At 38.2% G+C, this 24,103-nt stretch overlaps 2 pseudogenes; both read left to right on the top strand.

Moving 5' to 3' along the window:
- Positions 1 to 6,279: 6,279 nt before the first annotated feature.
- LOC148586135 (F-box protein CPR1-like) lies at positions 6,280 to 14,140 on the top strand (annotated as a pseudogene).
- Positions 14,141 to 14,393: 253 nt separating this feature from the next.
- LOC148586134 (UPF0481 protein At3g47200-like) lies at positions 14,394 to 22,869 on the top strand (annotated as a pseudogene).
- Positions 22,870 to 24,103: the final 1,234 nt, after the last annotated feature.

Here is a 24,103-nt window from a genome sequence, read left to right as displayed (position 1 = left end):
CCGACGCTTCTTCATATTGTCTTAAGAGACCGAACAGATTATCCCATTGTGGTAGGCTAGCCCTGCAAAATAATAATTTGTCGTCTGCAAAAAATAGACGGCTTAAAACATATTTAATATGTAAAAAGTTAATAAATAGTATATAATTAAGGCCCCTAATTATGATAATAGTAATTACTGATTGAAAGTCATTATTCATATTCATGGAAAGTCTCAATGTCCATAAATTTTTGAAAAGATAATTATGTTTACTTGTTTTTTGAAAGTCCAATTTTTATATTCATGAAAGTCCAAACCTGCACAAATTTTTGCAAAATGCATAATTTTTTCTCCAAGTCCATTTGAATTAGAATAAGAGAAATGATAAAGACAACTTAGAAAAATTTTTGAGAGAAAATTATATAAAAATTTATTAAAATATCATATATTTATTTACTTTTCCTATTTTCAAAGAAGATAGAAAACGATACTTGCTTGGCTGATAAATAATTCACGGTATATTAAGTAAATATATTTATTTGATTTCCATCACATACACGGCCCCAACCCTCTTTGTTTTTCCTATTGGGTTTGGTGTTTTGATTTTCGCTGACTTAATCTTCTTCTATAAAACACAAAGAAAGAGCCTCTGCTTTAATTTGGGTGGAAAAAAGAGAGAAAAATCTGAGCCTTTGGATTGTTTTCTTCTTCGAGCCGCATACGCACCGCTTTGTCTTGTAGGCTGCAGAGATGTCCTACCGGCGTCGGCTTGGGGTTCGACTTCCAGTTCCAGACGATCTTTGGATTGAAATCCTGGTAAGCCTACCTGTGAAATCGCTTTTACGATTCCAGTGTGTTTCAAAATCATAGAAATACATTATCTCTAGCCCTACATTTATTTCCATGCACACCCATCATAGTGAGAGCACCCGCAATCACGCTCACCACCTTCTACATTGGTTTACAAATGAAGAAGGTGGAGTGATGATGTGAATCAAATAGCAAAAGCTTAGGAAAAACGATATATGGCTACTTCGAGGGAGCCGTGACCTCCAAACAACATATATGATTCGAAATAATATTTTTTGCCTGCTTTTATTCATGACCCAAAACATTTAAATAGAGAAAGACAACTACACCTTCAGAAGAGACCAATTAGGTCTAGCCGCCTACAGCAAACCAAAATTCTAATAAGGAAAGATCCATAGCAAACCTAGCCTTTAATTGGAGAAATACTGCTCCTTATTAAACCATGAAAATAAAGAAAGATATTAAATGGAGATTCCACTCCTTATTCATCACTCCTTGGTCCTCAAGGCAATGCCACGTAACTGCCTGCTTAGCCCCCACGATAAGACCTTATCATCCCCCTCCCCTAACTTCTTCCTTGTCCCCAAGGGAAAAATCAGGAAATTGAGTTTGGATGACATCACGATTTTCCCATGTTGCCTCTGCAGGAGAGAGACCCTGCCAGTGAATTAACAGCTCTGTTTTTTTATTTTTGGTCCTGGTTTCTAGCACTGCTTGAGGCTTGGGAGACATACGACCATCTTCTAAGACTTCAGGTAAGTGTGGGCACTCTATGTGCTTGCTGCCGAGATGCCGTTTGAGCAAACTGACATGAAAAACCGGATGGATGCGGGACCCTTGTGGCAACTCCAGCTTATAAGCAACTGGACTAATTTTCTTAATAATTTGAAAAGGACCATAGAAACGAGCCGACAACTTGGCATTCTTGCGTAGGTAGACTGATACTTGGCGATAAGGGTGCAATTTCAAGAACACCCAATCCCCTTCAGCAAACTCCTCCTCTTGGTGCTTCTCATCATACAGCCGCTTCATTCTTTCTTGAGTTGACTTGATATTAGTCTTTAATTCTTTTAGCACCTGGTCTCGCGCCAATAATCCCTTTCCCACCGCTTCTACTCTAGCAGTACCCGGCAAATATGCTAGTAATGTAGGCGGTTCTCTACCATAGACCACTGCAAAGGGAGTGGTTTTAATGGTAGAATGCCAACTAGTGTTGTAACTATACTCTGCCCAAGCCAACCACTTCCCCCACTCCTTCGGTTGGGTACTTGTAAAACACCGCAAATACATTTCTAACGTGCGGTTCACCACCTCAGTTTGGCCGTCAGTCTGGGGGTGATAGGCTGAACTAAAATTGAAACTAGTTCCCTGTAACTGAAAGAGTTCTGTCCAAAACTTACTAGTGAATGCAGGGTCCCTATCGCAGACGATAGATTTGGGCATTCCATGGAGTTTGAAAATGTTTTCAAAAAAAACTTGTGCAATGCTTACTGCAGTATAAGGATGACTAATGGCAACAAAATGAGCATACTTGGACAAACGGTCAACTACCACAAAAATTGTTGTCTTACCTTGAGAACTCGGCAAGCCCTCGACAAAATCCATAGAAATATCCTCCCATATGTTTTCTGGAACCGGAAGAGGTTGCAGCAGCCCTTTGGGGGTGAGATTTTCACTCTTGTGTCGTTGGCATACGTCACAATGTTTGATGAATTCCTTTACTCGACTTCTCATTCCCTTCCAATAAAAATTTGCTCGGACCCTTTGGAAGGTTTTGTGGTACCCTTCATGAAAACCTCCGTGTATTTGCTCCAAGATTGGGGAGAGGAGAGCTGAATTTTCTGGGAGATATATCCGATCCTTATAGAACAAAATGCCATCGTTGTAGTGCCACGGACCCAAGGCTTCCCCTTCTTTAACCTTCTTGATGAGTTCCTGCAGGTCCCCATCTTTCTCCACCTCTTCTTTGATCACTTCCAGCCAGTTGGGAACCGGGCCTGACACTGCCAGTAGGGCAGCCCCTTGTGTTCCCTTCTCCTCTCCAGGTCTCAAATGCACTGCCCCATGTTTTTCTTCCAGCCCTGCTTTTTCATCCCTCCGAGATAATGCATCTGCCACAGTGTTCTCCTTGCCTTTCTTATATTCAATGGAGAAATCGAACCCCATTAATTTGTATAGCCACCGTTGTTGTGCTGTGGTAGAAATTTTTTGAGACCATAGGTATTTCAAACTATGTTGATCGGACCTCACAACAAAGTGTCGCCCAAGGAGGTAGGGCCGCCACTTTTGCACCGCCATTACCAATGCTAAAATCTCCTTTTCGTACGTGGATAACAAGAGCTGATTTCCTTGCAAGGCTTGACTCAAAAAAGCTATGGGTCGCTCTTGTTGTAGGACGGCCCCGATACCTACTCCGGATGCGTCACATTCTACCACAAATTCCTTGGAAAAATCCGGTAAGGCAAGCACCGGTGCTTGAATCATAACTTGCTTGAGACTCTCAAAAGCACCTTCCGCAGCGCCCGTCCATGTAAAATTATTCTTCTTTAGCATGCGGTTTAGAGGGGCTGCAATCTTCCCATAATCTTGTATGAAGCGCCTGTAATACCCTGTGAGTCCCAAAAACCCACGCATCGCCTTTAGTGTCTTCGGTTTCGGCCACTTCTTTATTGCTTCCACCTTCTCGGGGTCAACCCCCACTCCTTTGGGCGAGATCACATGCCCCAAATATTGGACTTCTTGCTGTCCAAAAATACATTTGGATCTTTTTACGTATAATTGTTGCTTTGCTAGGATTTCCAACACGACCTTCACATGCTCCATGTGTTGTGCCCAATTGCTACTATAAACTAATATGTCATCAAAAAATACCAACACAAATTCACGAAGATAATTATGAAATACCTTGTTCATTAGAGATTGGAATGTGGAGGGGGCATTCGTCAACCCAAAAGGCATGACGAGGAACTCATAGTGCCCATGATGAGTTCGGAATGCAGTTTTTTCAACATCTTCATCGGCTACCCGCACTTGGTGATACCCGGAACGTAAGTCCAATTTGGTGAAGTATTTCGCCCCATTTAATTCATCCAAGAGTTCATCAATAACGGGTATAGGAAATTTATCTTTCACCGTAATTTTGTTCAATTCCCGGTAGTCGACACACATTCTCCACGTGCCCTCTTTCTTCTTGACTAGGAGCACCGGTGAGGAATATGGGCTGTTGGAGTGGCGAATTATTCCCCTTCCTAACATATCCTTCACTTGTTCTTCGATCTCTGTTTTTTGATGGAACGGGTACCGATAGGGTTTTACACTCACCGGTCCTGACCCTCCTTGCAAAATGATCCGATGATCATGGCTACGAGGCGGAGGTAGTTCCCTAGGCTCCACAAAGACCACCTCATGCTCACTGAGTAACTTTTCCATGTGCTCTTGCTCTTCCTTCTCATTATGGTGCACGGCCTCCATGTTACTCCCTGTGTCGGTTGGGCAAATGGGAAGTAACTCTTTGGATTGTCCCTCGCGATGTTTAATTCCCTGTAGTACAACAGGCTTCCCATTCCAAGCAAATTGCATCTCCAAGGTTTCAAAATCCCATTGTATGGGCCCCAACATCCGTAACCACTGAGTGCCTAACACAACCCCATAGCCTCCTAATTGGAGAATATAAAAATCCACTGAAAATTTCCAGCCTTGTAATTCTAATGGGATTTGGACACATTTACCTAGGCTTCGTAATTTTTCCCCTGAGGCGACCATCACGTCCATTCCTCCCTCCTTCTTCGGTTGTAGCCCCAATAGTTGAGTGAGAGCCAAACTCATGAAGTTATGAGTGCTTCCTGAATCAATGAGCACTAGGAAATTGGATTCTCCTATCCTCCCATAAATTTTCATAGTTTCAGGTGCGTCCTTACCAGAGATGGCATGTAAGGAGATCTCCGGGGGTTCTCCATCCTCCTCTTCTTCTTGCATTACCACGTCACCATCTTCATCCTCTCCCAAGTAAGCTTCGATCATAAAAAGCTTTTTGCAGCGATGGCCTGGCCCATATTTGTCATTGCATTTAAAACATAAGCCCTTCTCTTGCCTCTCCTTAAGTTCTGCTGGGGTTAATCTTTTGAGGGGAAAGGGTGGCTGGTTTGGCGTGCTCCGGTGGGTCAGTGGCTGTTTTCGTATCTCTGTGAGGGAACTTTTTCTAAGGGCCATGTTGCGAGCCTCATAAACTCGTGCCAACCCAATGGCTGATGTGAGATTAAGGGGTCGTCCAGCCAAGACGTCTGCCTTAATTACTTCTTTCAGGCCGCTCACAAAGCAACTGACTTGTTGGCTTGGCGATAGTGTCCCTATCTTTGAGAGTAGGGATTCAAACTTGGACTGATATTCCCTGATGCTTCCATCTTGCTGCAGCTTAGTCAGTTCTCCAAAGGGGTCATAGAATTGACTGGGCCCAAAGCGAACAAACAACCCCTCCTTGAGCTCCTCCCATCCTATCTCTCTTCTTTCTCGCAGCAAGATTTGATACCACAGTTGGGCTTCTCCTTCAAGGTGGAAGGAGGCCATGGCAGCTTTGTCTTCTTCGTTGGTCCCTTGGAAGCGGAAAAATTGTTCTGCCCGACAGACCCAACTAGTGGGGTCATCTTCTCCACTAAACTTGAGGAAATCCAGTTTAACGTGTCGATGAATGACATGGGGTGGCCGTTCTCCAACGTGGAAATTCTCCCCCTCACCCTCACGATTTTTCCCATGCGAGGACTCTCCCACTTCACGTTGATCTTTGCTGTGGGTGGACAACATTTCAAAAACTTCTGTCATTCTAGCCAAGAGCTGCTGTTGACCCTCATTAAGGGAATGCACAGATTGCTCCAAACTATCAATTCTTCCTTCCATAATTTGATGCTGATGTTGACTCTTTTGCGTCAATGATCGTGTTACGGGCCGAGATTCTAATGAAAAATCTTGGTAGGCCAAACTTTTATTCCGAGACCGACCTATGTTGACTCTCTCACCTTTCGCTCAATTTTCTGGTTTCGTTTAGAGGGAAACCGGGCCTCTATTGGTTAACAATTTCTTGCTAACACAAAGAACCCTAGCTCTGATACCACTTGATGTGAATCAAATAGCAAAAGCTTAGGAAAAACGATATATGGCTACTTCGAGGGAGCCGTGACCTCCAAACAACATATATGATTCGAAATAATATTTTTTGCCTGCTTTTATTCATGACCCAAAACATTTAAATAGAGAAAGACAACTACACCTTCAGAAGAGACCAATTAGGTCTAGCCGCCTACAGCAAACCAAAATTCTAATAAGGAAAGATCCATAGCAAACCTAGCCTTTAATTGGAGAAATACTGCTCCTTATTAAACCATGAAAATAAAGAAAGATATTAAATGGAGATTCCACTCCTTATTCATCACTCCTTGGTCCTCAAGGCAATGCCACGTAACTGCCTGCTTGGCCCCCACGATAAGACCTTATCAAGTGATGGATAGGCAAAACCAATTATTCCATATCAATGATTCATTCAGCGAGTTTCAAAAACTTGAATATCCATGCCAAATTAGAGGCGGAGGTTATCTAATGGTCCTTGATTGCATGGGACTAATACTTTTTGCACCTTTGGTTAGAAAAAATGGTTTGGCGTCCCTAGTTCTATGGAACCCTTCAATTAGAATGTCTATGACTCTTTCTCAACCTTACAAGTTTGATAGAACCAATGGAGAACACCATATTTGCGGGTTCGGTTTTGGTCATAGAAGTAATGATTATAAGGTGCTGAGAATGGTGTTAATTGTCGAGTTAGGTAGTAGAAGATACATGGCTTCGCTTCTATGATCTCAAGACCCATAAATTGATTAAAAATATGAGAATAAGAATTGACCAAGTCAACGGAACTCTTTTTGCCAAGAATACTTTTGTTGAAATACTAGTTTTACTTAATGAAATACATGCTACACGAGACTGCGAGAATTGTTTAAAGAAAGACATGTGGTGCAACTCAGAGAAGATAAAAGAAGAGAAAGGAAAGAATTGTACATGAGAAGGCTAATTAAGCAAAGCACAATGTATAGAATAGAACTTTATGAAAATTCTGAAGCAATAGCTTATCATTGTCTTGTTATTAATTTATCGGTTATTTAAGTTCATATAATCGTCATATTGCTTGAGATGCATGTCAATTGTTAATGTTAATTTTAATGGAAGAGAATTACTGAAAAGTTTGCAATTAATCATATTTTGCCTTTTATAATATCTAATTAGTAGATTTTATTACAAAAAATCTCTACATCCGGCTCAATAAAATGACTAAAGATTTGTTGACCTGCTATGGTGCTCAACAAATTTGTTGGGCATAGTAGCTCAATAAATCCTTATTCATATTAATAATAAAAGTAATATAGCTCTCTCTCTCTCTCTCTCTTGAAAATAGGAAAAATAGATAAAGAAATAATATTTTAAATAGAAAAGTGAAAGTAAATAGCTAAAATGTTGAGCCGGATGTATGTACTTTGATAAGTCGATTTTCAAAATAAAAAAATGTGTTTTTTAGCTAAATCTTAGCTAAATAATTGTTGAACCGGATGTGAATCTAGAGCATTAATATGGAACAAGATCCTCTATAATATACTGTTAGTTATATTTAATGGGTACTTTTGTCTTTTCACTTTTTGAGGGAACAAAAATACCCATCAAGTATAACTAAACTAGTAGGGGTGAAAATGCAGATGCGGATAATAGCAATATTTGCATCCGGATTTTGATATCCGCATCTGCATTATGCGATTACTATCCGCAACCGCGCGGTTAATGCGGATATTATCCGCTATCCGCATTTGAGGCAATGAACGTTTTAGACCTTGAAGTTGTTATTCACTAATTATTTCTTCTAGTAAATACAAAAAGAATATATTATTTATACTTGAACACTATTATTTAGATCACACTTGCTAATCATTTTGCCAATGAATTTTCATCACATATATTATTTAATATTTACCTTCCAGTAAATCTATAGTTGGTGACGACAAAAAATATTTTAAAAGATAATAATATAATAAAGGAAGAACATATAAGGCAATTAAATCAAAACAAATCAAAAGAGTTTCCTAAAATTGAAATCCAACAACATTACAAATCCAGCAAATATAAAAAACATAAATTAAAAAATATTAAATATAATATATATGTATGCATATGTATATATAATATATATTAAATATATACAAGAATGTGGATGCGGATATTATCCGCATCTGCATACCCTAAAACCATTATTCGCATTTGCATCTGCGGATATTAGTTTTTGCTATCTACATCCGCATCTGCATATGCAGATAGCGGATGCGGGCGATTATTATCCACCGGCATTTTCACCCCTACTAACTAGATATTATCATGAGAGAATCATAATTCCATTAATATGATGAGTAATATTACTCTTTAAACTTATTTATTAGGTTCATATTATAACAAACACATAAAAGAATAAAATAGAAATAATTTAAAACACGTTAAATAAGTAACGTGAGTTTAGTGTAAAATATAAAAAATAACATTCTAATCTGATTGTCGTTGCATCTGGATGAAAAAAATCTTAGAACGTCGTACCATATTCTGTACCTTGCCGTCATCATTATTAAATCAATATATATAAAATTAGAATGATCATTCAATATTGTTAAGATAAGATGATATAAGAAAAATATAAAATATAAAATAATTGTTTCTTAATATATTTTAATTTCCAATTCAATCACCTATTAATATGAACCCGATTTTCGTTTACATTTCAAAATTATTTATGGTGAAATTTTGCAACAATTAAAATTTGTGGCTAGCTTGTTTTACTTAATTCAAAAGCATAAAAACACGTTAAATAAGCAACATAAATTTAATATGAAAAATAACATTACTCTAATGATGCATTTGGATGAAAAAAATATGTACTTTGCCGCAGCAATTTAAACCAAATTTGTATGAGATTTCTGATGGGCCTCTTATTTGAACTAAAATCTAAGGTTAATTGGTGTTATCTGTTATCAGTGTACGTGTAGCCACCGTCATGATGAATTCGTCTTCTCCAAAGCGCCCAACTGCGCGAAAAGAGGAAATTGTAACATACTTTCTACTTCCTATATATAATTTGAGATATTTGAATGAAAAATGGATTGGATTTGCATGAATGAGATAGTGATACTGGATTTGTGTAATGAAATTGAATGAAAAGTACAATGACTAATTCGAGCTTAGTCCTCCATTTCGTACACGACACCCGCCATACATAGGGATAAGATTACTACTTGTTTGCAGGCTTTCGTGAATGGGGCTACCCATTGGTTAGGATATAATTCAACAAAACTCCGCTGCCCTTTGCATGCAAGACAAAGTACACCAACATTAACACCACCTTCACAAACATTATATGTACTACAATTCATTGACACAAAGCTACAACATTGTGTTCGGCTAAAATAACCTAAAATTGGGGATTGTTTTGCAATATGTACGATGAGCCTATATTTGATCAAGGCATACGAACAATTTATATATATATATATTTTTCGTTCTTTTTTGTTGACAAATGTTGTGATTTTTGGGAAGGAAATGGAAAAGCCAACTTGTAATGGTGTTGTTTTATTTGAATTTATGTATTCTTTGCATAAATATTTTTTTCTGTCGCAAATTTACCCACGATATTGAAAATTATTGTCAGCCTAGAAGAGTGGTTTGGGCTCAGAAGGCCCAATCATATGGACTCTGGTTTGGGCTCAGAAGGCCCAATCATATGGACTCTGGTTTGGGCTCAGAAGTCCATGTACTCCAAAACTACTACTTAATTGATAGTGTTTTTATTTTTTTTTCAAAATTTTAATTGAGACAATATCTCCTCTAAATTACAAAAAAAATTGTACCTCACAAGGCCAGCAAAAAGACAAAAGTGACTATAATTTGTTTTAATAAAATAAAAATACTCCAATAAATAAAATAAAATAAAACAAAAAAACAAAATAATTGAGTAAAGTTGGGTCATGCGATAGTTGGTTGGGTAGGAGAAGGCTGTAAAATACTTGAAATGCGGATTTGGGTAGAGGAATTAATGGGGAGGTTCTATGTGTTAAAGTAGAACCTTACCACGCAAGTCTTCAAAATTCTGAAAACTCTCTTGAGCAAGAAAACGTTGTAGAAACGAAAGGCGGTTTATCTCTGCCGGTGAGAGTGTGTCAAAGGGAGTTTCTTGGAGCTTGGATGTCTTCTCTGGTGATCAGAACTTTTTTGGTGATATTCAGACTCTTATGATTAGGGGTGGGCACAAGTCGAGGCGGGGCGGGTATCGGCATTTTTCTCACCCGCCCAGCCCGTGGTCTGACGACGTGGAGCGGCGGCGTAGACGAGAGACCGAGAGAGAGCAAACCATAGAGACTAGAGAGAGCGAGAGAGAGAGAGAGAGAGAGCAAGGCTGCAAGAGAGTCGGAGAGAGAGCAATAGAGATGAGAGAGAGGAAGGAGGGAGAGCGGAGGCAGAAAACATAATAGAGAGTGAGAGAGTTAGGAACTTAGGGTTAGGGTTTTTTGGTTTTATACTCATGCGGGTAGGATCGGGGCAGGGCGGGTACCCGCAAGAAATAAATCCATATACCCGCAACCCACCCCACCCCGCATGGGTTGGGTAAATCCTACCCGAACCAGCAAAAATAAACCTAAAAACCGCGCGGGGCAAGGCAGTTCGGGGCGGGTCGGGTCTGCGGGTTAGGCGGGTTTTTGCCCACCCCTACTTATGATAATATTGGAGTAATTTGTTTTTTTAATAAAATAGAAATACTCCAATATATATATATATATAAACAAAATAATTGAGTAAAGTTGGGTCATACGATAGTCGGTCGGGTAGGAGAAGGCTATAAAATACTTGAAACTCGGATTTGGGTGGAGGAACAGGGAGGTTCTACGTGTTAAAGTAGAATCTTACCACGCAAGCCTTCAAAATTCTGAAAACTCTTTCTAATGGGAAAATGCGGTAGAAACGAAAGGCGGTTTATCTCTGCCAGTGAGAGAGTGTCAAAGGGAGTTTCTCGGAGCTTGGACGTCTTCTCTGGTGATCAAAACTTTTCTGGTGATCTTCAGACTCTTACGATAGTATTGGAGTAATTTTTTTTTTTTTTTTTTTTAAAAAAAAACTGCTCCTCACCGGGTTTCACCAAAATTTTAAAACAATTGCTTTCTTTGTATATTTTACAGGCCATTATCCACACTAGTTTTTTTATCATGACATGATTCATCTTTTCACTATATCTAGCAAGGATAACATGATAAGGTCATGCAATATGCCCTGCCCTCTCTAAACTCATTTGCATATGAATAAAATCTTTAGCTTTCCAACATTCCCATAAATGATCTATATATATTTCAAAATCTTTAGGATATAGTGCACTGTACAGAAAACAAAACTTTTTATCCTCATCATCTAATTCATTATAACAGAACTCTAAGAACTCAATCAAGTCATCCATACCTTGGACTTTAGTATTGGCATTAAGCCATCTTCGCAGTCTCCTTAGTTCCTCATTCCACAAGTCATAGTTATCTTGCTTTCTTCTAAAGGCTCTCGCCACCTTTTCTATTAAGAGCTGTAAGCAGGAACACTCACGACGCTAGCAACTTTTTTGGCTATTGATTCAATACCTAAAAGATTTACATTTCAACCCAATTTTTCCAGGAACATATTATATGCATAATTTTTAGACAACCGTTGCACTTGAACTTCCTCATTTGTCGTCATACCATCACAAATGTGAAAATATCTAGTTGCCAATTCCATCTTATTATCCTTGTGGTTGTCACTGATTCCTATCTTACGTATATCAAAAAGATCTCAAATTTCATCCAAAAGAAGTAGATGCTTTTTACATTCCAACTCTGTAGATATTCGCTGAGCAATTTCATTAGGTTCAACGATATCTTTCATATTCATTTTGAGTCGTTCCATAACTGCACGTTGCAACTTTTTTATGCTCCAGTCCTTTGATACAGTTAATCAAATGACAATATCAAATATTTTAGCAAAATAATAATAATAATAACGGTTACAAGAGACAATAGTTACAAGAGCTTTAGAGACAATTGTTATAAGATCTGAAGAGACAATAGTTGTTACAAGATCTTAAGATACATTAGAACATTTTTTAAACAAAATGCACATTTCACAACGCATTAACAAAACTTTATTTTTTCTCTTCGAGAAAAACAAAAGGGGTAATGGCAATCTAAGTGATAACAATTTACATTAAATAATGGGCAACGAACACAAGGCCTAAAACGATCTGAACTGGAGTTGTAAAAATGTATATTTCAAAATACTCGCTGTGATATTAACAAACATACAGGTAACAGTGAGATTAAATGTTTGAATATTAGACCATTCCAAAGTTTTGTCAACCCCTTAATCAAGGGGCAATGACATCTATGCCAACATCTTAAGCTTATTTTCCTCACTATCAGAAAACAATCATGCTTTCTAAACTTCCAGTCTAGATTTCAGATTACAAAACCACATCAACATATGCCATTCAAATTAAGTTGTCAAACAATTAAAAAAAATTCGAAAAAAAAAAATTAAGTACCTGAAGTTGCATGCTTCATGTGTCACCTTAAGGTTGCCGAACATCAAGTATCATTAAAAAAAATCTAGATTCTATGATGGAGCAGAGAAGCTTAACCGAAAGCCAGTCTTCCCACTATCGTGGACATCTTGCTTGAGTATGTAGTAGAAGTTACCCCGACAACAACATCAAGCCTCATTAGTTTAGAAACCTAGGTACAAGTCTTCCCAAAACAAGTAGCAATATAGAAAGCATGAATCAGAGGAGCGGGGGAAGGCATTATTTTCAGGGAACATCGAGGAACTCATGCAATAATACACTTATGCAATGGTGTAAGGGTTCCTACCCTCGGCCACTCTGTTTATGGGTTCAGTTTTGACCCTAAAATTCATGATTACAAGGTGTTGAGAATGGTGTATGAACATTATGATATAATTTCACCACCTCGGGCGGAGCTGTTTAAACTTTGTACAGGTGCTTGGGAGATTGTTAGGTTCATAGACGACTTTGACTGTCTTATATATCTGTGGGATTTCCAAGCTTTTGTGAATGGGGCTAGCCATTGGCTTGGATGTCATGCAATCAACTTATCAAAAGAAGAATGGGTGGTTGTATTGTTCATATGTCTGACGAAGAATTTCGAGTGATGAAGCTTCCAGATGTTCTAACTTTTAATGTAAGTTCTCTTGTAGTCTGTGGTGGATTGCTCTCTTTGGTACATGGTGATGTGAGTTCTAGATATGAGAAATGTTGCGTGTGGTTGATGAAAGAGTATGGTGTAGTAGAGTCTTGGACTAAACAATATACTATTGATTTAAGGGATTGCATAGGGCTAATGAGGAGTTTTATGAATATTCTTAGGGTTAAATTCATTTTACCTCCTGAAGTTTCAGGAGTTTTTCAATTCGAACCCCAATGTTTAAAAATTGGCAATGTATCCCCCTAATGTTTCAAAAATTTTCAATTCAGACCCTCCATTATTAATTTCTGTCTAATTGGACGGAAAATCATCCCACGTGCGTCTCACGTGGGATTTTGATGCCCTCTATTCCAATTTTACCTCATTAAAACCTATGAAATTACATAACTACCCTCATTAAAACCTATGAAATTGAGGGTAATTACGTAATTTCATAAGTTTTAATGAGGGCAAAATTGGAATAGAGGGCATCAAAATCCCATGTGAGATGCACGTGGGATGATTTCCGTCCAATTAGACGAAAATTAGTAATGAAGGGTCTGAACTGAAATTTTTTGAAACATTAGGGGGGTACATTGCCAATTTTTAAACATTGGGGTTCGAATTGAAAAACCCCTAAAACTTTTGGGGGGTAAGGTGAATTTTCCCCATATTCTTATTCTAAGAAATATAGAGATAGAGAAGAGCTAGTCTTGTATGATCATAATTCCTAGAAAATGGAAAGAAGAGAGGTATTATTATTATTATTATTATTATTACTATTATTATTATTATTATTAGGAAAAAATACACTTTACCCCCCAAAGTTTGAGCTGATTTTTAATTCGACCCCCAATGTTTCAATTTTTGCAATGTACCTCCTTAAAGTTTGAGCCAATTTTCAATTCGACTACCAATGTTTCAATTTTTTCAATGTATCTTACAAAGTTTGAGCCGAATTTCAATTCAACCCCCAATGTTTCAATTTTTGCAATGCAACCCCCAAAGTTTAAAATTTTTCAATTCCACTTCTCAATTAGTCGATGCCGTCTTATCTGATGGAACTGTGATCACGTGACTCGCATGTGATCACTTAAGCCAATTCTTTCTCCAAAATGCCCCCACCCACACGATTAATCATTTACCCTCACCCAAGCTCACGTGCGCCTACCCAAGTTAGCTCACCTCACCATCACCAACACGCATCTCACCTCACTTAGAGCAACTAGGGTTCTTGCGCTGAAAAGAGAAAGCACATTGGTTTAAGGGCAGGCGCAGACGTGAGTGAGAGTGAATCTAGGGTTCTTGCGCTGAAGGAAAACGATGGAGTCTACCTCAAGTCCTGGTGCATCGCTTGGTTCCACTCAAAGCAAAGCTTCATCTTCATCGTAGCGGCTTTGCTACTGTGAGCGGCTGATTATTGTGAAAACAGCTCAAACAGCTCAAACAAAGAAAAAATTTGGGAGGAGGTTCGTGGGTTGCGAAAATTACAGACACCAAATTGTTTTCCCAAAAACCACATTACACAAGATTTTTGTGATTGTGTAGTTTTGGGAGCACAATGATGACGCATGGTTGTTTGATTGAAGAGTACAATGAAATTTAAATAACCACCAACCAAAAGAAATACCCCTTAGAATAGAAATAGTTCATAAACATATTAAAAATACAATTTTTAGCATTTATTGACTATAAATAAATGAAATACCTATATAGTAAAATGTGAAAGTGCCTAAAGTATTCGAACATATAATACATACACTTGACAATTTATTAGAAGCACGTAGTAGTGGTCAAACCTAAAATCTGGCAACTTAATTACTTTCTATTTGTCTATAATTAAAACGAAAAATTTCAACGAAAATAATTAATAATAACTCGTTGGCCTAGGTTTATTACACGTCTTGGCATTTTTGAGTAAATAAATAAACAAGGAATTCATGAATTAATATTACCCGGGGTGAGAGTTTAATGGTTGACAAACAATATTTATAATTAATCTTTAATGCTCTTCTTCTAACTTCTAAGCAAATCACAGATGCAAGAGCTTGGCGTGTTAAGCAAAGTTGACATATTGATTAATATTATGGCTTTAATCGCATCAACGTGGCCGACAGAAAAACAAAAGAAAAATGTATGTCAATGCATGCAGAATTTTCGTTTATTTGGCGATGGTTGGTTTTTAGTCAAGTCAATGGTTATTGTTAATTACCTTTTGCTTCTAATCTTTATCCTTGATCCATAAAACGCAATGCACATTTTTTCTATTTAAAGACGTAAATGCAAATATGATGATAGTTAGGGGGTTAAATGTATTTTGCTCTAAACTTCTTTTTCTTTATAACTCACGCCCACACTGCATGGAGATGTACGTAGATTTGATTTGCAGGAGCTGAAGGTCGGTGTGTTGTTTACTCACACAACTAAGTTTCTTCAAGGTGAAAACCCCCCTCTTTCTTTATTTTTTTCTTCTTCTTGTTTTTATTTTATTTTTTATTCGAGCCGCTTCTGTTTAAGCTTCAAGTATTTCTCTTTCCACTGCAAACAACACTATTAATGTTTTTCTTTTTTGGCAAATGATGGTGTGAGTTATTTTTACATGATACTACCTGTAGTCGTCGTATAAATTTGTCATTGGAGGGGGTGGAATCACGATTATGTAGCTGGTATTGGGTGTCTTCGGTAAAGAGTACTCTTGAAAAGAGAAATGAAGAAAAAAATGATTGATATGATGTAAAGTAGAAATGAGTAAAGTTTGATGTGGTTTAACATAGGCATTGCTGCTTTTGATAAACATCATTTGTGTTTAATCATAGCAACTTTAATTGAGCTTTGCCAACTAAAGTTCTTATGCATATGAGTTTCTAATTCTGTTTTTTTTTTTTTTTTTCTTCCACCAGCATCAGTTTCCATTTCAGCTGTTACATCATACCCTAATTTAGTTCTAAAGTTTGTGAATATCAAGGATTTAAAAGATACTTAGAACTTAGAGAAAGTGAACACGAGATTTTGCAGCATCATGGGTGTTAAAATAAACTAGAGAATATAGGGATAAAACTGAATACTATATTTCTGTGTGAATTGAACTATATACAGAGAGTGCTTATTTATAGTTGAATAAGGCCAAATAAAATAGAAAATACAATCACAGAATTAATGCACAATATTGCAGAATAATATATATATATATAGGGAAAATATATCAAATCAGCAATTATATATGACGAATATCAAAATATATTAAGAATATATTCTAACATCCCCCCTCAAACTTAAGGTGGTAATATAGATGTCAACTTGAGTTTGGAAACAAGATCACAAAACCATCCAAGTAGATGTGCTTTGGTGAATACATCGGCAAACTGATTAGTGGAAGCAATAGGACAGATACAGAGAGTCCCATGCAAAAGATGATGGCGCACAAAATGACAGTCGATCTCAATGTGTTTAATACGTTCACGAAATACCATCATTATGCACAATCTGAATTGCACTTCGATTGTCATAAAAGATAGGAGAACTGGAGGTCTGAGAAGCACGCATATTATGTAGGAGCCAACGGAGCCAGAGGAGCTCAGAGGTGGTGTCATCAAGAGCACGATACTCAGCTTCAGGGCTAGAGCGGGCAACAACAGATTATTTCTTGCTACGCCAAGAGATGAGAGAATCACCAAGTAAGAAACAATAACCCATGGTGGAATGACGATCAGTGGGATCACCTACCCAATCAGCGTCTGAATATACATGTAAGTCTAATGATGAGTGAGAAGAGAAATGCAAACCATGAAACAAAGTGCCCTTCACGTAGCGAAGGATGCGAAGAACAACCGCATAATGAATTGAGCGTGGCGCGGTCATAAACTGACTAACAAGATGGACCGCATAGGCAAGATCCGGTCGTGTCACAGTAAGATAGATGAGACTTCCAACTAATTGTCGATAGAGAGTGGCATCAGAAAATAGCTCACTATCAGTGGCACGAAGTTTGACATTTGTCTCTAGAGGGCTATCAATAATTTTGCAATTAGTAAGGCCAGCCCGTGAGAGGAGATCTGAAGCATATTTGGCTTGAGAGAGATAGTAACCATTTGGATCAGAAGACACTTCCAATCCAAGAAAGTAGCTGAGAAAACCCAAATCCTTCATCTCAAATTGTTGACTCAAAAATTGTTGAAGGTTACGAATTCCGATAGTATCATCTTCAGTAATAATCATATCATCAACATATAGTAAGAGTAGAATGAGACCAGCATCAGATTGCCGGATAAAAAAAGCAGAGTCATAGGGGCTAGAAACAAACCCAATTTGTGCAACAGTGGAACTGAATTTGGCAAACCAAGCCCGTGGAGCCTGTTTCAGACCATACAATGCTCGGCGAAGTCGGCAAACCTTGTGTGGCAGATGATCGTATCCAAAAGGAGGCTGCATATAAACTTCTTCACTGAGATCACCATTGAGAAATGCGTTTTTCACATCCATTTGAAAAAGATACCAAAGATGCACACAAGCCACATCAAGGAGGGATCGAACAGAAGTAAGGCAAGCCACCGGCGCAAAAGTCTCCTCATAATCAATACCATACTCCTGATTGAACCCCTTTGCCACAAGATGTGCCTTGTATCGCTCAATAGACCCATCATATTTTGTCTTAATCTTGTATATCCACTTGCACCCTACCGTAGTTTTGCTTAGAGGTAAATCAACTAAGTCCCAAGTATTGGTTTTGGAAAGGGCATTAAGTTCTTCAGACATAGCATTCTGCCAAAGAGGGTTGGTATGAGCCTCACGGAAGGAATGAGGTTCATGTAAAGTAGCAAAAGCAGAATAACAGTGATAATCATGAAGATGGTAAGGAAGAGCTATTACCCGAGTAGAACAACGAGGGATAGAGGGAGCTGGCTCAAGAGTAGATGGATCAACTGGCAGGGCAGAGTCATTGGGGTCGACCGTCGGAATGTCGTTTGGAGAGCTTGTCATCCCTGCATCAAGATCAGTAGTGTCGGAGAGCAAATTAAACGAGACATTAGTGAAGATAGGAGAAGAACTAGAGGGACTAGGAGGAAAAGACTCCATATCCCTAAAGGACCTATGCTCCTAAAAAGTGATGTGCCGTGAGATGCGGAGCCGTTTAGAAATAGGATCATAACAACGATATCCTTTGTGTTCAATGCCATACCCAAGAAAACAACATAGGCAAGAACGAGGTTCTAATTTTGTTCGTTCATGGGGTGGAAGAAGCACGAAATAGATACAACCAAAGATGCGAAAGGATTGGTAATCAGGAGGAGTTCATAAGGGGACCTATTTAAGGTAGTGGGACACAGGACCCTATTAATGGTATAAACAGCGGTAAGAGTGGTTTCTCCCCAAAAGTGTTTAGGGATAGAAGCAGATATGAGCAAAGCCCTAACAGTGTCTAAAATGTGCCTGGGTTTACGTTCAGCACAACCATTTTGTTGAGAAGTATTTGGGCATGAATGATGGGGAAGAGTGCCATTTTGTTTGAGGGTAGTAAGGAAGGTAGATTCACGTTATTCCATGGCATTATCAGAACGAAAAATTTTTATGTTTCGGGAAAATTGGATTTGAACGATCCATTGAAATTCAGAGTAAATTTTTGAAAGTTCAAACCAATTTCGTAAAAGATAAAGTCATGTGTATCGAGAATAATCATCCACAAAAATCACAAATTAGCGGGATCCCCCTATGGTGGGAATAGGCGCAGGGCCCCATACATCAGAATGCACCAAATTAAAAGGAGCAGAAGAAATAGAGGCACTATTATTAAAAGGTAAAACACTTTGTTTTCCAAGTTGACACGCAACACAATCGAATGACTCAGACTCAACAGACCATAGCTGATCACTTGTAGCTAAAGAACGAATACGAGAAATAGATGCATGTCCTAAATGAGAGTGCCATAAACTGAGGGTGGTAGAGGGAGACCGAGATGGAGTGGCAATAGACACAACATGAGGAAGATGGAATGATGAAAGCTCGAACAGACGTCCAATCTTACGGGCGGTCCCAATTAGCTGTCCCGTCTGTGGATCCTGCACATCACAACCTTGGTTAGAAAAGTGCAGTTCTAGGCCAAATTCACAAAGTTGACCAACAGGTAAAAGATTTAATGAGAGATTAGGCACGAAGTATGTATCAGACATAGATAGTTGATGAGTAGAAACAGACCCAACGTGACTAACGTCAAGATGGGAACCATTAGGAGTGTAAATGGTGGTAGGCCTAGGTAACACAGATTTTGCAAAAAATATGGAAGAATTCGGTGTCATGTGATTACAACAAACATAATCAATATACTAAGAGAAATTACTTGGTGTGGTGGACTTGTCGGTATTAAGATTGGACTTAGATAAAACCTGATGAATAAGAGCTTCGATTTAGGTAGGAGAAAAAGTACTGGGTTGGGGTGCAACATCGGTGTAAGACATATCTGATGTATCAGTATGAGTGACCACAACAACCTTATGACTATGAGCTTGATGATTCCCACAATAAAGCCTTTTTCTGCATTCACTATAATTGTGGCCAAATTTCTGACAATAGTGGCACTGGATATTCCGATTGGACGAGGAAGACCCGACAAGAATAGAATTAGGGGCACGTGTATTGCGGGATGCAGTGGCCATGACCATCTTAGAGGTGTGTAACTTCATAGTGGAGAATCGGGTCTCTTCTGAAACGAGTTCACTAAGAGCACTTTCCAAGGATGGTAGCGGTGAGTGGTGAAGAAGAGAAGCTCGAGTATGCTCAAACTTATCTCGAATTGCCGCAAGAAACTCAGCTAGGCGCATGCTATCGCGAAAAGCGATGTACTCAAAGGCATCAACCATATCCCTCCACTTTGGCTCACATAGTGCTAATTGATTCCAAAGACAAGTCATTTGTGAATAAAAATTAGTAACACTCTGACCTGACTCCTGGCATATGCAATGAAGCTTGGTCACAATCTGAAACTGCTAAGCAAGATCGGTAGTGCTGTAGTGTTGAGCTAACATGTCCCAGACATCTTTGGCATTGTCAAGATTGCCAAATGTCATGTTGATGGAAACGGCACAAGTGTTGGAGAAGCAAGAGATAATCCTGGAATGGATACTTTTCCATGTACGGAGGCGGGTAGGGAAAGCTGAAGCAGGTTCCTCTTTCTAGCAAGAGGTTTAGGTTCTTCGCCAGAAACATACTCCCAAAGACAATGTCCATTGAGCCACTTACTCATATTTTGAGACCAAGTCGGGTAATTGGAGCCATCGAGAATAATAGGGATAGGTTGGGTAATATCTTTGGTGTTTGGGAGAGTGGTAGGAGGTACAACCTTTTTTTTTTTTTTTTTTTGGGAATATAATCCGGTGTGGTAGAGTGTAGGATAGGTTCTATGAGCCTGGTGAGAGAATCGAATCTGGTGTGGCCGAGTGTATGATAGGGAATATGAGCTTGTTTTTAAGGGTTAGGATCTGGTGTGGCTGAGTGTATAATAAGGAATATAGGCTTGGTTAAAAAGGCTGAGATATGGTGTAGCAGGGTGTACTACAAGTCTGTGAGCTCAAAAAATTAGAAATAATCTAGTGTGGCCGATTGTTGTGTAAACAGGTGAGCTAAAAAAGACAACTTAAAAAGGTGGCGGCGCGTGGTGGCTCCTCGGTGCACGTGCTTCAACAGATCGGCAACCTCCGATCACGAATTTGTGATTTCTTTATGAAAACGGCTGATAGGGGCGGCGCGTGGTGCCTGGCAACGACGCTTGCGGCGATGAGAATTTTCACAGAAAGTTATGGCAGCGCGTGGCGGCACGTACTTTCTATAGGCCAGTAGATCGGCAGCCCCCGATCTGGATTCTAGTGGTATTTTTCTGAAAATGGCTGATTGGGGTGGCGTGTGGTGGCTAGCGGCGGCGTGTGAGGCACGTGAACAGTGACACATAAACTTCAGACGGCGCGTGAGAGCGAGTTGAACTTCAGAACGACGATCTGAGAATTCCACAGGATAGATCGGACCTTTTTGAGCCTGTTGGTATAATAGGTATACCAAAACAAGATCGAAAAAGCCTTTGAATTGCGTGGAGAACGTACTGACTTCCTACTTCTCTGGACAAGGCCAAAACTTGGCTCTAATACCATGTTAAAATAAACTAGAGAATATAAGGATAAAACTGAATACTATATTTCTGTGTGAATTGAACTGTATACAAGGAGGACCTATTTATAGTTGAATAAGGTCAGATAAAATAGCAAAATACAATTACAGAATTAATGTACAATATTGCAGAATAATATCAATATATATATATCGGGAAAATATATCAAATCAGCAATTATGGTGAGTATCAAAATATATTTTGAATATATTCTAACAATGGGAATTTAACTATCCTCCAATATTGTTTTTAATGCTAGCTAGTGAGTAGTGACCCTATATTTGTCTTTGTCATCAGGAAATTTAAGAAAGGCAACTTACTAAATGAGAGACTCAAGATGTGCAGAAATTCGAGAAGAAGCAAATGCTTGTACAATAAATGTGAATGAAAATTCTGAAAGTCATGAAGATAGGGTGTTGGCAAATGACATCACCCAAATTTTAGAAAGCTCAGAGGATCCCTTATCAAGTAAATGTTGTATCTACAGGGTTCCACATATTATTCGGAAATTGAATGAAGAGTTTTACACTCATCAAGCTATATCAATAGGCCAATTTCACCATGGCGATAAAAGATTTGAAACCATGGAAAAGGTTAAAGTGAGATATTTCAAGATATTTGTGGAAAAGGCAGAACTAAACGTGGAGAATTTAGTAAGAACTATAAGGGGTAGGGAATGAGATGTTCGTCATTGTTATGCAGAGACTAGCGAACTTAGTAGTGATAATTACGTGAAAAATGATCTTGCTGGATGCGAGCTTCATTATTGTGTATTTCCTGATAGTAAACCAATCCCTTGGAGAATGGTTGACTTATGACGACTTAATAGAATTTGCACCACGATTGATTGCTATTGTAGCCATTGACATATGGTTGGTTGAAAATCAACTTCCTTTTTTTCTTATTGAGAAATTATACAACCTTGCCTTTGCATCTTGCTCAAACTACCCTACCTTTACTCAGCTGAGCTTTGAATTCTTTGCATGTTACAACACTCAAAATATGTCTCCTGATGATCCCAATTTGAAAATACTGCATTTCGTTGATTTGTTAAGAACCTTTTTTCTACCTCAGTCAAATAGGCTATTACAAAGAGTCGATTACGTCAAAGTCGATCATTTGTACAGTGCGAGCAAGTTGGATGAGGCAGGAGTGAAGTTTAAGATGAGCGCAAGCAATTGGTTACTTGATATAAAATTCGAAGATGGAGTGCTGGAAATACCATGCTAAAAATTATTAAGTCAAGCAGAGTCTCTTTTTCGAAACCTTGTGGCCTTGGAGCAATGTCGCTATCTATGTAATTCTTATGTTACCGATTACATTTGCTTATTGGATTTCCTTATTGATACTCCCAAAGACTTGGATTTACTTGTGCGAAAGGGGATATTGGTTAATCGTTTAGGCAACAACAATACAATGACAACTTTGGTCAACAATACACATATTTTATATGTAAACATGAACTTCGATTATTGTGATCTCTGTAGAGATTTGAATACATTCTACGAGGATCCTCGACATAGTTGGAAGGCCACCTTGAGACATGATTATTTTAGCACTCCTTGGAGAACTGTTTCTACCGCAGCTGCTATTATCTTTCTCGTGCTCATTTTCACACAAACTGTATGCTCTATCATCTCATTATGGTAGATCTGAAGCCTCTGTAATTTTATTGGTATTAGATTGCATTGTGATAACATTTTATTGTTCAATTATTTTTGTTGTTTTGGTAGCTTGAGGTTTGTATGATTGCAGTCTACAACTTGAAAAATTTGAAGTTGACAATTTGATGTTTTACTGATTATTGCATGAACAGTGTCCAGGCTCAAGCGATTAATAATATATATCAGTTTTTTGATTGAATTCAGTGATACAACTTTTTATGTAGAGGATTACATTGAAATTGACCTGTAGTGATATTTGTACTGTTGTCATTCATTAAATTCGGGGCGGAGTTTTCTTTCAATCTAGACTTGAATTTTTTCCCAATCCAATTTATAAAATGTGTTGTATTCTTCTCACGTGCTTTTTTAACATCACTAGCATTGTTGGAGGAAATTCTATTTTTGACAATTTATAATTTTAATGGAATTAACCCGGATTAGAGGAAAATTCTATATGTTCCAGTTAGACTCGGTTTCGATTAAATTTCAACGTATTTAGAATTTATGGCGCAAATTGAGACAACTTGAGTATCAAAATATGTAATGGAGGAAAAAAAATATAGAGGATGGCTATTAGGATAAATCAATTGGATCTTGTTTATGGCTAGCCCAACAGCCTGCATAGTCAGGTTCCCAGTCCGTGTTGGGAAAACTTAATTATTTCATGGCTTCAATATTGCAATTTACATTATTGTTAAAGGATATATACATCCTATCATCATGGAGTTTAATATTTCTAATGCAAGTGATTTTTGTAGTTCTAATAAAAAAAAGAAGTGGGCTTTTTTATCCTAAAGTGTGGGCTTTTCAAAAACTTTTATAGAGGCTTCTATATACGAATTGTTACATAGCAAATAAGAAACAACCAGTCTATCAGATACATATAAATTTAAATAAGCCGGGTCCTACTTAGGTTTTACAACTTGGATTCCAATTTCCATATAGCGCAAGTTACGCGGTTGCCTTCTTCAAATATGGGCCCTAACTAGATTTTACAACCTGAATTTCATATATCGCAAGTTACGCTGTTGCCTTCTTCAAATATGGGCCCTAGCTAGATTTTACAACCTGGATTCCATATAGCGCAAGTTACGCCAGAAAGAACTCTATCCTATCCAAAGAGTAGAGTATCATATCATGCAAGTTGATTACTACGTACAGACAATGACATTTCTCGTAAGCCTTAAATTTTCATTGTATTATCCTCATCTACTCCAATT

Source organism: Corylus avellana, chromosome 4, assembly GCF_965113065.1.
Source record: "Corylus avellana chromosome 4, dhCorAvel1.hap1.2, whole genome shotgun sequence".
Classification (NCBI taxonomy): Eukaryota; Viridiplantae; Streptophyta; class Magnoliopsida; order Fagales; family Betulaceae; genus Corylus; species Corylus avellana.
Note: the sequence above shows the minus strand (reverse complement) of the source record. Positions and strands in the feature narration are given on the sequence as shown.